The following is a 15,116-nucleotide window of genomic DNA, read 5'->3' on the forward strand; positions in this document are numbered from 1 at the left end:
ACTTGTTATGCATGTAACAAGATTGGACATATTGCAAAATTTTGTGGAAGCAAGACTATACCAGCGAACAATAAAGGATCTAGTGTGAAGGGAAAAGAAAAGGTAAATGAAATAAAGAAAGAATTTTCAAAACAATGGATTAAGAAAGGAGATTAGAAAGTTGATGAATCTATCTCTGCATCGGTAGAACAAAGTAACCCTCTACCGGTAGGAGATTCTTCATCTAACTAAGGAATAATTCTTAGGGGGTATTGTAGCAAATTGAAAATCATGCATTCTACCCTCAGTTGATGGGAAGAAGATACATTTCTTCTTTACCGACAGATATGTTAAGTTTTCACTTAACCGACGAGCATTTAATGTGGTTTTTGAAGAACTTTTTGGTTATATAACACCAGAAAACCCTCATTTAGACTCACCAAACATTCAAGCATTTAGAGAGCGCGAAATTGAGCAAGGGCAATCTAAAGGCGAAGCAACAAAGTGATTTTCAGGCATTCAAGGATTTCGAGGTATTTATCTTTCGAAATGACATCTTCATCTTCTGCACCTGAGTTTATTGCGAACCCTACTGTGGTAGAAAACGTTAAGCACCCTAGGCCCGTGTTTAAAACCATCCCTGAAATTGCCAAGCAAGATGATTCTATCGGAGCATTTTCAAAAATTCTGAAGGGAGTTGCTTTTGCCAAAGACCCTAGAATCCACATTCACTGCAACATAGAAAATCTAGGAACCGATGATTTGGAGAACATGTACAATGGTGTCATTACTGATGAACTAGGTTTAATTAAACCAAAGCATAAGATATTTAAAGACTTAGGATTCATTGAGATACTGAACATACCTAAATTTCCTAAGGAGGTAATCCGTCTAGTTCTGAGTAGAGTTCATGGAGAGTTCATGTGGCTTGACTCTGTTTTTAAAATCTCTAAGAAAGCAATCAAGACAATTACTGGTTTACCCTCAACCGGTAGTAGGCTTGACAAAACTAAGAAGGTACCTAACAAGAGAGTTATGGAGTTAACTGGAGCTACATCTGACAACAGATCTCTTAGGGTTAATGACATTACTGATCCTAATGTGAGATATGTGAGTATGGTACTTGGATACAAAGTAACTCATGCTAACAGTTTGAATTTAGTTTCCAGCTTATGTATTCATAATGCATATGAGATGGTAAAGAACAATGCTAAGATTGATGTTTGTGAATGGCTTAAAGACGAATTAATAGACAACCCAAAAAAGATTAAGGGTGACAAGAAAGGGACATTTCATTTTGGCAACCTTCTTGTGTGTCTAATGCTTTACTTCACAAAAGAGATACTCGACATTGGCCATAAGGACTTTGGTTATGACATCCCGATAGGCAAACAAATCAAGAAAGCTATCACTAGTATGGACTCTAATAGTGACAACATCATGACAGATTACTTCAAAAACTTTCAAACTAAGATGAGAGCTAGAGAAAGGTTACCCCAGAGCATAGTAGACAAGTATGACAAGCAAATTTGCTTTGCAATTGTAGGATTTTACCAAGATCAAGGGCACAATGAAAAGCATAAAAGAGAGACAATAGAATGACAAGAACAAACTGTATTCTCATCAATATGCAAATGATCAACTGGATTAACCAATACAATGAATATAGGCCTGCTTATATAGGCAAGGCCATATGGATGTACGAGCACACAATTATGACATGTGGCTCAATGAGAAACAAGGGTAGGTAAGAAATACTAAGGGTAGGTAGGAGAAATAATATAATATTCCACAAGAGGTGGATGACCCATCGAATGTTGAGTGTAACAACAAAATAAGACCACAAAAGGTGGAATTTCTCCTACAAGCTCTATCCCTATGTGCACACTTCCCTAAGTGTCTCAAATCCAAACTACGAAGAGATGCATTACCCTAAGTTAACTTAAGTAAAGTGTAATAATATCCAAAATGAATATTTATTTACACCAACACCCCCCCTTAAGTGCAACTTAGGGGAATGAAGACTCAAGTCAACAATGCAAGATGGGTCTCGGCTACTAGGCCATGATAGGTACCCATGTACAATATGCAAATGCAAGCAAAACTATGCAATGCAATCTCTCACAAACAGAGAAAGGGAGAAAACCCAGTGGGAAAAAACTCCCCCCCCAAAAGAGAGATGAATGTACAAAAGACTCTCAAAGAAGAAGGACAAAACCTCAAAGAGGAAAAAGTCCCCCCCATAAGAGAGGAAGGAGAAGTCAGTTGACCCCCCCTAATGACAAATCCCGCACCCCCAAGAGAGCTCGCAACTGCTGGAACTTACTCTCGGTGAAAGGTTTGGTGAATATGTCAGCAACCTGCTCCGCTGTAGGACAATACTGCAAATCAATGACCTGCTCCTGAATGAGCTCTCGGATATAGTGCATATGAATCTCGATGTGTTTGGTCCGCTGGTGCTGGACCGGGTTCTTCGAGATTGCAATAGCACTCTGATTGTTGCAATGTAGAATTGTCGGTCGTGGAGTGGTGAAACCAAACTCTGTGAGAATCTGCTGGAGCCAAATGGTCTTAGTCGCTGCGTTAACAGTGTCTCGATACTCAGCCTCAGTCGAAGAGAGAGCAATAGCATGTTGCTTCTTGCTCTGCCAACAAATGGGGCCCGAACCAAGGTGAAAACTGTAACTAGAAGTAGACTTATGATCATCAAGATCGCCAGCCCAATCGGAGTCGGTGTAACCAACCAAGCGAAGTCCTGTGCCTGCTGCATAGTGAATCCCATAGTGATGTGTACCCTGGATGTAATGAAGGATGCGTTTGGCAACTTTCCAATGAAGCCCATGTGGTTCCTGCATGAAGCGGGAAACCATGCCAACTGCAAATGACCATGCCAACTGCAAATGAAATATCAGGGCGTGTATGGGTCAAGTAGATGAGACTACCCACAAGCTGACAATACAAAGTGGCATCAATTGGTGGAGAAGAACACTGAGCCTCAAGCTTGACTCTTGAAAGAAAGGGAGTCGGGGTAGGCTTACAATTAGCCATATGAAAGCGTGCAAGTAGATCAAGAGCATACTTGGGCTGTGATAGTGTAATCCCGGAAGGTGACTGTGAAATCTCTATCCCGAGAAAGTAGTGCAAAAGATCCAAGTCAATCATAGCAAATCTGTCATGCAAAGCAGATTTGACCCTGCTAATGATGGATGAAGTACTCCCTGTAATGATCAAGTCATCAACATAGAGCACAAGTATCAAGTGAGAGTCATCCTGTCGCAAAATGTAGACATTCGGATTGGAATGACACCTGGTGAACCCTGCAGAGAGAAGAAAGGAATCCATCTTGGCGTAGCAAGCCCTGGGGGCCTGCTTAAGGCCATAGAGAGATTTCCTTAGTCTGCGAACCAAGGAAGTATCCAGGATGAAACCCTGTGGCTGCTCCATATAAATCTCCTCATCAAGATCACCATGAAGAAAAGCACTCTTCATATCCATCTGATGTACAACCCAACCATGAGCTGCAGCAATAGCAAGTGTCAAACGAATGGAGTTCATCTTGGCTACGGGTGCAAAGGTCTCAGTATAGTCAACACCTGCAACCTGAGAGAAACCTTTCGCAACAAGTTGAGCCTTATACTTATCCACACTACGATCTGTTGCAAACTTGGTTTGATAGATCCACTTACATCGAACCATCTTTCTCCCCTTAGGGAGATGGACTAAATCCCATGTGTTGTTCCTCATCAAGGAACTATACTCTTCCTCCCTAGCTTGGTCCAATTTAGGAACCCCTGATGCTTCCCTAAATGTCTGTGGATCAGAAGCAATAGCAATGAATGCACGTGGTAGATCCTGATGCTGTGATCGAGTTCTCCGTGTATCTGAAGGATCCCCAACAAGAGAACCCGACGACTCAAGTGTCTGTCGAGCCCAACGAGGTCTAGGTGGAGGTGGAGAACAAGGCTCTTCAACTGCAAGTGGACCCTGTGGAGGTGTAACCCTGCGAGTCGGAGTTGAAGGAGTCTCATCATCTGAATCACTAACATCACTATCCACAATGGAGGAAGGTGGAGGAGGTAGAGAGGCTAAGCTAGGAGAGCTTTCCTCAAAGTGAACACTCCTCTCAATGAACACCTCATGTGTCTCTGGATCCATCAATCTGTATGCCTTAACACCCTCAAGATATCCAACAAATATGCAAGGTCGACTCTGTGGTTCCAATGCCTTGCATTTCTGTGGAGGTATGCGAGCCCATGCTGGACACCCAAAGACTCTGAAATGTCTCACAATCGGTTTCCTACCAGCCCAAGCTTCAAAATGAGTAATACCTTGCAAAGCTTTGTGAGGAACCCGATTCTGGATGTGTGTGGCACAACTGATAGCCTCTGCCCAAAAGGTGGGATCAAGAGACCATGCATGTATCATACAACTAGCCATTTCTTTGAGAGTTCTATTCTTGTGTTCTACAATGCCATTCTGCTGTGGAGTGTATGCTACAGAATGCTGAAGATCAATCCCCTCAAGTGTACAAAAATCCTCAAGTCTTTTGTTCACATATTCCCTTCCATTATCTGTGTGAAGAATCTTGACCACTTTCCTTGATTGCTTCTCCACACGAGTCTTGAAGTCCTGAAATTTGTCAAATACTTCACTCTTATGAATAAGAAAGTAGACCCAAGTGAAGCGGGAGTAGTCATCAATGAAGGTGAGGACATAGCGGGCCTTACTAAATGAAGGTGCTGGAAATGGACCTGCTACATCGCTGTGAACAAGTTGAAGAACTTCCAAAGCTCTCCAAGCTTTCCCCTTATCAAACTTCTCTTCGGGATGCTTGCCCATGGAACAACCTGAACATACACCCTCTGAAAAACTGATTCGAGGTAGACCTATGACCATGTCTTTAGTGCTTAGCTGCTAAAGATAGCGGTAGTTGAGGTGACCAAACCGCTCATGCCATAGCTTACTTTATGAATTTGAATGAGTAAGCAAGGCCCTAGAAGGTGAACTTGGCACAAAGTGAGAGAAAGAATAAAGTCTTGAGTTGTCATTGACTTGTCCCACTGCTACCAAGGCATCATCATTAAGTTCCTTTACCACAACTGAATCTGGTGTAAACTCAACCTTTTTCCCATTCCCATAGTGAGTGATTTGGTAGATGGAGAGAAGGTTGGTAGACAAGTTAGGAACATAGAGAACATCCTCAAATGTTCCATCATCCATGTCAACTGAACCTTTCCCTTCAACCTCTACTTGTGTATCATCACCTATGTAAATGTGAGGTACCTTAGATGGCTCCAATGAAGAAAACTGCTCCTTTGTAGAACCCATGTGATATGAGGCACCCGAGTCAAGTATCCATTGCTGTGAAGAACCTGTTGTAGCCACAAATGCTTGCCCTTTTCCCTTAGACTGTGAGGAAGAGGAAGGAGATGAATCCTTCTTTGTGTAGGCAGATGGCAAGTTGATGTTGTTTTTCTTGAGAAGATTAGTTAACTCATCAACTTGCTTTGCATGGCATCGATGCTCATCATGACCATACTTCTTGCAATATGCACAAGTTGGTTTATCCTTCTTAGGTGGTGTCCCCTTCTTGGAAGAGGATGTAAAATCGCCTTGTGATGGAGAGGATGATTTCCCTTTTTCCTGGTGTGGCTTAGACTTAGAGTGCTTCTTCTTCTTGTTGGAATCTTTTCCTTGACTTCCTTGATTCCCTTGATTTGCCACCAAAGCCTTGGACTTTGAAGACTTGAGAAGCCCCATGTTCAACAACTTAGATTGTTCCAATATCAACATTTCTATGAAAGCATCAAATGAAGGCATAACATAGGAACTCCCCACTGTCAAATGATGAGTTTGGAAGCTAGACACAAATGCTGCATATTCTGGTGCAAGCTTGTCCAACAAGTTGAATATCAACTGAGCATCCTTTTTGTCAATTCCACAATCCTTAAGCTTTGCTCTTAGTTCATTTGCTTTGGTGACATAATCTTGGATTGTATCAAAACTCTTGGGATCCAAGTTGGTGAGCTCATTGTCAATCTGATAGCCTCTGATTTCATCAACTTGACCATACAATTTTTGAAACATATCCCAAGCTTCTTTGATTGTTTTACACTTCTTAATGTGAAAAATGAGGTCATCTGATACATACTTGCGCAAAGTTCCAAGAGCCATGCAATTCTTTGTGAACCATTCTAATTGAGCATTTGGATCAGCCTTAGGATCAGGTGGTGCTGCTATTGTTCCATCTATGTAATGTGTGAGACCCTTTTCCATTAATTTACTCCATACTTTAATTTTCCATGATGCATAATTATGTGGAGTTAAAGGTGGAAATTTATGAGGATTCATTGCAACAAAAATGGAAAGAGCACAAAGAGAGGCACAATCACACAAGACACCCCCCCAAATTCACTCAATCAAAGAACCCCCCCCAAAAGTGATGATTTGACACTTTATACTTAGTGCGTATACAATGGGCCACTTGCAAAAATGGCAAAGTGGACTTCTGATTACAATTTTACAACTGCCTCAATAAGGCCAAAAGAGACTCAAACTGATAATGTAAGAGATCTAAACTAAGATCCAAGCACTTTACAAGTACCTAATAGGCCAAATAAGACCAATATCTGAAAGTACAATTTTCACTTAAAATATCTAAAATCTGATCATAGATTATGAAAGTAGATGAAAAAACATGCACTTTAAAAAAAAACGGCACCTGAAAAGGAGGTCATATGAGCTCAAACGAGGCCTTTGAAGTTGCAGAATTGAGGATTGGATAGGTACAACTGAGAGAATTCAAAAATTATGAAAAAACTGTGCACCAAAATCATAAAATAACCATACCACTGCAAAGATCACGAAATTTTAGCCCATTTCAAAAAAAATTGCACCAAAAAAGGAGCAAAAATGAGCAAGATATGGCCTTTCAAAGTTGGATTGAAAAACTAAAAAACTCAATGGAGAGGGGGTCAAAAAGTTTCAAAAAGCTATTGATGTGGCACTGATGTCAGCAATTCACGAGCTTAAATTTGATGGCCGTATGACCGTCACGAAAACTTCACCTCACTGCTGACTGGGTATCCGTACCGTACGGACTGCTGACTGGGCGTACGGTTGGCTGACGTGGCGCTGTGACTGTGCGTACGGACGGACTACGTGTGTGCCACGTGGCGGGGTCCCGACAGCTGACTGGGCTCCGCATGGTGAGTTGGAGGCGCAGCGGCCGGCGGTGACTGGGTGGTCGCCAGAGGTCCTGGCCTGCAGCGGTGGTTGGGTCCCGGCTGGCGGGAGGAGGTCTGGGTGGGAGCCGAGGTCGTCGAGGTGGAGGGGGCCGCCGGAGAGCCAGGCTGGGAGCCGAGGTCGCTGGGAGACGAGGGGGCCGGGAGCCGAGGCGGCGGCGGGAGCAGGTACGCGGCGACGACGGCGGCGGCTCCGACAACACCTGCAACAAAGGTACGACCCTGCAACGAAAACCGACAGCAGGTACTGCGAAGTACGGGGGGGTCTGCGGACCCCCAAAACAACCAAATTTTTTTTTTTTTTTGATCGCTTTTTTTTTATTTTTTGAATTTTTTTTTTCCGAAAAATAATAAATTTTTTTTGAAATCCGTATGATAATAGCCAAAATGGGGAAAAAAATTTCTCACCAAAATAGGTCGACTTTATAGTCGAAAATCATGGAAATGGCCTCCCAGATTCAACGGTGATGTCCAAATCGTTGTATGACGCCCCCAAAAAATGAAGATCCCCAAATCCGAAAATAGAACCCTCCAAAATGTCTCAAAAAAACTAATCAATGAAGCCCCAATGGCTCTGATACCATGTAGGATTTTGCGAAGATCAAGGGCACAATGAAAAGCATAAAAGAGAGACAATAGAATGACAAGAACAAACTGTATTCTCATCAATATGCAAATGATCAATTGGATTAACCAATATAATGAATATAGGCCTGCTTATATAGGCAAGGCCATATGGATGTACGAGCACACAATTATGACATGTGGCTCAATGAGCAACAAGGGTAGGTAAGAAATACTAAGGGTAGGTAGGAGAAATAATATAATATTCTACAAGAGGTGGATGACCCACCAAATGTGGAGTGTAACAGCAAAATAAGACCACAAAAGGTGGAATTTCTCCTACAAGCTCTATCCCTATGTGCACACTTCCCTAAGTGTCTCAAATCCAAACTACGAAGAGAGGCATTACCCTAAGTTAACTTAAGTAAAGTGTAATAATATCCAAAATGAATATTTATTTACACCAATAGCAATCAAACGTGATGAGACATGGATGGAAGCAGTTAGCCCTATAACTATCTGGGTTACTGAAATGGGATATGAAGTGGATATAAACATTCTTGAAACATATGCAAAAACATTACTTGAAGCACCTAGAGAACCAACTGAAGAAACCTTTGGAAATGCTGAGACCATTGAGAGTATCGTTTCAATGCAAAAACAAAGAAAAAGAAGAGAAAAGTTTATCAGAGATACATCCAAGATGGCCAGGGAGGTCAAAGAAAATGTGATGAACATAAGTTGTATATCCGCCAGTGATCTAGAAGGATTGAAATTGGAAGCTCATGTTTCACTGGTTGTTACTTTTTCAGATACTGACAATGGGAAAGCAACCGAGTTCAAAAGAGATGAAAGGAGGAAGAGAAAACCCTCACCAATACCCTCTCCTAAGGACTAGAACTTTGAGGAAGAAGCAACAGGTAGTTAGGAAACCTAAAAAGAAACTAACACCAAAGAAGAAGCAGACTAAGACACTGGAGCAACTAGTAAATGAGATCACACAGGATGAAAATCTTTGCAATGTGAATAAGTACTATCATTCCTACAAAGATTCAGACAAGGACACTATAGAGGCTAGTATAATTTTGCATTTAGATATCTATAAAAAGGTTTTGATTGAAGTTGTAGAGGATCTACTGAATGACTTATATGTAAGGCTAGAAGCTAAAAGAGTGTCAGTGATGGAACTAGATAAAAAGCTAAAAGTTGAAGCATTATTGGCAGTGCATCCTGTAAACTCTAGAGAGGAAATTGATGAGCTAATCTCTGAAGTAAACAGATCAGTTTTTGTCAGTGGACACAAACAAGTAAGCCTAATGGCTGGGAGAGTTAAGGAGATTGCTGATGAGACCGCAGACAAATGGGATATCTTTTTTGTTGAAAGGGAAAAGAAAGAGGAAAAGGAAAGAAAAAAAATAGACAAATCATTTGCTAAGGTGTATTGAAAGGACAAAGGGAAAGGAAAAATTGGTGGTGTACCTGCTATAAAGGTAACAGATAACATCCCTCCACCAGCTCAGGACACCCCTCCATTAACTTCAACATCACTGATACATACAGAAAATCAACCAGAAAAGGCAACTGATGAAGTAACTCATGATGATACTAACTCGGAGTCTGAAATACTTTTCACCATGAATGTGGATACACAAGATATAAACATTGTTATGGATAAAGAGACTGCAAAGGTTAAGGAAGATGATGTTAAGGACAATAAGGTCTTTGAGATACCGACACACACTGTTGACTCTTAGAAGACTGAGATACTGACACAAGCAAAGCAACCAGAGACTGAGAAACCAATAGAGGATAAGGTGACTAACACAAAGCAACCAGAATCAGAGAAACTGACAGTTGAAGAGGTACTTGTACAGACTGAAAAATCAAAAGTAGAGGTACAAACACAGACATAGAACCAGTAGAAAATGTAAGTAAAGTGGAAGGAGCTAATGAAAATAAGGAGGAAATAGCGAAGGTAATTGGGCAAGCATCTGTTGAGAGGAAACCCACAGCAAAACCAAGCACATCTACAGGTGAATTTAGATCTACTAACATGATATAGGTTCTATTGGATTCTATCAAGAGGATAACAGATTGCAATGCCTTAGCATTTAAGGCTATTGATAACACAATACCTATCTTGAAAATGATTGCACCTACCTGTAAGATAGATCACATTAATGATTCTTTAGGTAAATTGGACACATTGTCCAAATTCATTACCGAAAATGTCATAACTATAGATAAGGTGAATGAGGATACTATAAAGGAAAGAGTAGATAAAGAGAAAGGAGAATTCTTTGAGAAAACCATCAAAAACTATAATGAGCATATGGATTCATTATTACCAGTACTCAACTCAACAATTTTGGAGTATAAGGAGTTGTATAGAGAAGCATGTAAACCTCACTGTTTGACAAAGGATATAGATGAGGAAATCAAGAAGACATAGAAAGAAATCGATGATATTGTAGATAATTTGATAGGTTCTTTGGGACTTATCTCAGTTTTTGAGCAGAAAATGGCAGTTTTTGAGGAGAAGTTAGAGAAACTTGAGAAAGAGAAAGAAAGGATAAGGTCAAAAGCTTGGGAACTCAAAAGTAAACTTGGTCCAAAATTGGATTGTCTCATTACTTAGTAGGTTGAGCTATCAAAGGCAATAGTTTAAGGAGAATGATCACCGGAGCATCAAACACACTATCTAACCGACATGATCCAGTAGATTGAGACCATTCTCTCCGACAACAGAAAATTCATGCAGAGCCTTAATCTAATTTTGGCGGACATTTTTCAAATTGTAACCAACCGGTTACAGGCGATGCGGTAGCATTTTGTATTCTTTGATTCTTTTTGACACTTTGCCATTGATGTCAAAGGGGGAGTAGTAGTATGAAGAAAAATAAGGAATAGTATGGAGAAAAGAAATGCACAAAGGAGATCACTTTCTCAGGGGGAGCACACTTCTTTTTGGATAACAGTTTTGGATTTTTCTCATGAGTGTTGCCATCAATTCCAAAGGGGGAAATTTTTGGCATTCTACACTCTAATGAGAATAGTTGATGTTGTCATTGATGGAAACCAATTGGCAACCAATCGGCAATAGGTTTATACACATGCACTGGCATCACAGACATCATGCACCGACAGGCACCGGCACCGGCAGGCACTTTCATCGGCATCCAGATCACACCGAAAATGAAGTATACCAACACTCAAACCGACATGGGATAAAGTTTTTCTTATATGAATCATATTGTAATTATAATTAATTATTTATAAGCCAACTTGGTATATTGTAAAGACTCATATATGTATGAGATCTCATAGGTCATTTTGTATGATGGTTGAATGTAATGAATAGGAAATTATTGTATGAGGTGATATAGTGGACAATGAAGGTTTTGGTTAAGGTATCTGACTGAGCTTAAACTGATACTGAACCAGGCATTTGAGATGCTATTTTGAGCAGTACATTGTATTGGATTTAACTATCCATACTGTAGTCAATGAGACTCTTTTGAGCAGTGCTCCAGGCAGTTGGCCTTCTTGCATGTGCAGGCCCCTATTGTAAGTAGTATTTATTCATATTGGCCAGTGAGTAAATATCGTCGGTTACAAACCCCACCGAGGTTTTTCCCACACCAAGTTTCCTCATTAAAATATCTTGTGTTATGGTGTGCATTTATGCTGTCTCTGTTATTTCTGTTTACTGCACTATTTCTTGTTTACCGGTACATTGTTTTGGGTTGCAAAGTTATAAATAAGTTCAAATATTTAACTAACCGGTTAGACACTGATTCAGCCCCCCCTCTCAATGTCTTTGGGATTGTCATTGAATCTAACAAATTTTTTCCTTAGAGTCTTTATATGTAGGCCAAGGTTCCTGAAAGGGGCATATCCATTAAATTATAATAAAGAGAGACAATAGTATGAGAAGATGAATCCTTTAATGAGTAAGAAGACCAATTGAAAAAATATGTGAGGAGATGGATATGTGTGTGTGGGAGAAATTTTGAGTATCACAAGACTTACAAAAATAAGAAAGGTGTTTGAATTACTAGAAATTATTAAGGAACTTAATGAGCTATTTATCCTTGTAGATTAAAAGGAGCCAAAAGATGGAGGATCTAGCGCGTAGATTAAAGATATGATCACAATAAAGAGTGGTTTTCAAAAAAGAGCCAAGGGAGAAGCATCATCTCGAGGGGATAGTGATTTGAGGACTTTCAAATAATATTTCCAAGCGTCACATAATGTTGAAGACAAAAAGAGGAAACACAAGATCAAAATTCTAAAGATGATATCTTTCTAAAGAAGATTGAGAGTAGCATGCTCACAGAATTGGCTTTGATAGAGCAATCTGTAAAAATTCCAGTGAATAAAGAACATGTGACAAAGTTGGTGAAGAAGTATCAAGGATCACTATCATAGTCTAGAGGGTATCATTTTCAAAATTCCAAAAAATAGTGACTAATTCTAGAGAAATGCTATAGGAAATATACAAAAATAGAGAGATGGTAGTTGGATATAAAGCATAGTATGATTTAATGTAAAAAGAGAATTAATTGATTGTAAAAATAACAAGTTTTGGATACATTTAATATAATACAATAAAATCCAAAGTTAGTTATTTATCTAGCTAGCAATTTCATTCTATTGTGACAAATGTTATTTTGTGTTGGGAAACGTGCAACTTTCGTCCTGTAGTGGAAATACTTGGAAACAACTAGGAATTAGTTAGAAAGTTGTTGGAATCATTAAATAAAAGTTGTTAGGGCTTCCAAAAGGCAAATCTTGGCCATTTAGTGGATTAAATCCAGGTCGTTGATGTAAAATGTAATATCTATAAAAGGCCAATGCCTCTCTCATTGTGATTATTAGAAGTAGTTTGTGGTAGAGTGGGAGTTGTTGAACATGAATTGTTGTACCAATAGTTGAATCAAATGAATAAAGCATTGAAGTATGGTGTTTTACCAATTGCCTTCTCGTGTTTGCATGGTTTCTTTCATAAAATTAGTTAAAATTTAGTAATTTTTATGGTGAAATACAAGGATATTTAATGGATTTTTGGTTCATACCATTGGGGATTTGAAGATTGTAAGTTTGCGTGAATAGTTATTCTGAACCTATTATTTCTATTAGTTCAATAGTGGATGTTTGTTTGAGTTGTGCCAAAATTGGGTACTTAGATAGATATGTTTTCACAATTTGAAAATCTTTCATTTGCTTTGGAGATTGCACTATTCTTGTAGCATTTTGAGTTTATCTCTAATTAAACATGATCCAGTTTGTGAGGAATCTATCTATTTGTAGCATTAGTTGTTACTATATGATTGTCCATAGATTTAGGTTATATTATCTAAACCCTATCCTTTTGATCTTTATTTTAATTAGTTTGATAAGTGAAGCATAAATCAGATTGCCATATCAGATGCAAAATAGCTTTTCAGATGTGTAAATCCCCTTGTGATTACCAACAAATCACATTACCACTGAGTTTATCCAAGTGTTGTCAAGACTTGAAATTCAAAACCTTGGGGTCATCTCATTTGATCAAGTCCTACAACACATGAGATTTCCTTATTCAAGAGAGGATATGATATATTCAATATATTTTATTTTGTCTTATTAGAAAGTGCTAACTTCCTCATCAACACAAATGTGTAATAAGCCAAGTCCAAAAGCCCACACATTACACCAAGAGTAGGGACACTCTATACATTACCTATCATACACTCTACTAGTCCCAAATAACCTTCACATGCTTCATCTAGCTGGCACATGTTATTCTTCTCTAGCACTTCCTCTCCTAAAAAATATCCACACCGAAAGGCTCAAGATCATCTATTACAAATGATGTGAGCTTATATCTAGGTCCCCTTATTTTATGGTGTGGCAACCAATTGACCCTATAAGTGAAATAATCTCTTATGTATTCTTTGTTTAGTTCATCTAAACTGATTCTAATTTTTGCAACTATGTTGAGGTTGAAAACCTCATAGATCAATTATCTATTTAAAACCATTAATGGAACACCTGCATGATTATACAAGGTTTTATATTTTTCATCATACTTGCTATAGATAGCCTTGATTAGTTCCACATTCACAAAAATATTTGGTACTACTAATCTTCCGAAATAAAGCTTTTAGATAGTTTAGATGGGGTGGTCTATTGCGTTATACCTATGACAATATTTGAATAAATCCCATCCTTGGACATGAATTATGGTGTTTTTGATAGATTCAAATCTATTGTGGATTCTACCATATAGAATCATAGTGCCTTAGGCATGCCTTTCTCATTTGAGTTCTAATATTGGTTCTAATGATTAACTCTTTGTAAAAAATTATAGTATCTATTCAAACACCATCTAGATCTCATTAACAAAACCTTGAGAAAATACTATTCTAAGATTGAGATGCTTTGGTTACCACACATGCTAATTATGAGGCTTTTCATGATCAACATCTAATAAATCACAAGCTCAAACCCATTTTTCCTTGTGTACCATCACCCAAGTATTTTTCCCCATGCCATGAACTTTATATATATGAGATCAATTTGGAGAGATACCATGGTCAAGGTCAATCACCTTAATTAGTTTGATGGATGACATTTTATAGAGGAGGTTTCATCACTTATACTAAAAGACATGCACATTTCTAGATCCTTTTGACAATGGATACATTGTTCTACACTTGAAGAAAACCTTCTAGGTATGAGCATGCTATAATTTCTTGAGGATAACTTCTTTAAGATGCAAGGGAGATATCTCAATTCTCAATCCATTTTTTGCATCAACTATCCATTCTTGAGTAGAAATTTGAGGTATTTTTATGTAACAAGAACAAAATGATGATGACTAATGTATAAAAGTTGAACAATTATTTTGCGACTTGAATTGGCAACATGGTTGGTAGTGTCTTAGAAGGTGGGACTTTAAAGATAACAAGACCACAGGGATAAAAAAAGATGAAAAGAAGTAACAAGGCCATAAGTAGGAGTCACAAAGAGGGAATTGTTGGCAAATTAGATTTTGGGAAGACAATGAAGTCATGAGTTTAGGGAGTAGGATTTATGCGAGGATCATGAGTTCAAGGAGGAACAAAAAAGGGAAGGATCAAGTGTATTGATAAAAAATGACTTGGTTCTTGGGAAGGGGATGAATTAAATGTGGGCACTAAGGGTATTACCTAGTTTTAATGGGGGAGAAAGTAAGGGATCACATGTTCTAAAGTAAACAAGTTTGATTTATGAGGTGCTTGACTAATTTGTGATGAGTTCTAATGTGTGTTGAGACTTGATGTTAAAAAAAATAGTTTCCTT

The sequence above is a fragment of the Cryptomeria japonica genome, chromosome 6, assembly GCF_030272615.1.
Source record: "Cryptomeria japonica chromosome 6, Sugi_1.0, whole genome shotgun sequence".
Classification (NCBI taxonomy): Eukaryota; Viridiplantae; Streptophyta; class Pinopsida; order Cupressales; family Cupressaceae; genus Cryptomeria; species Cryptomeria japonica.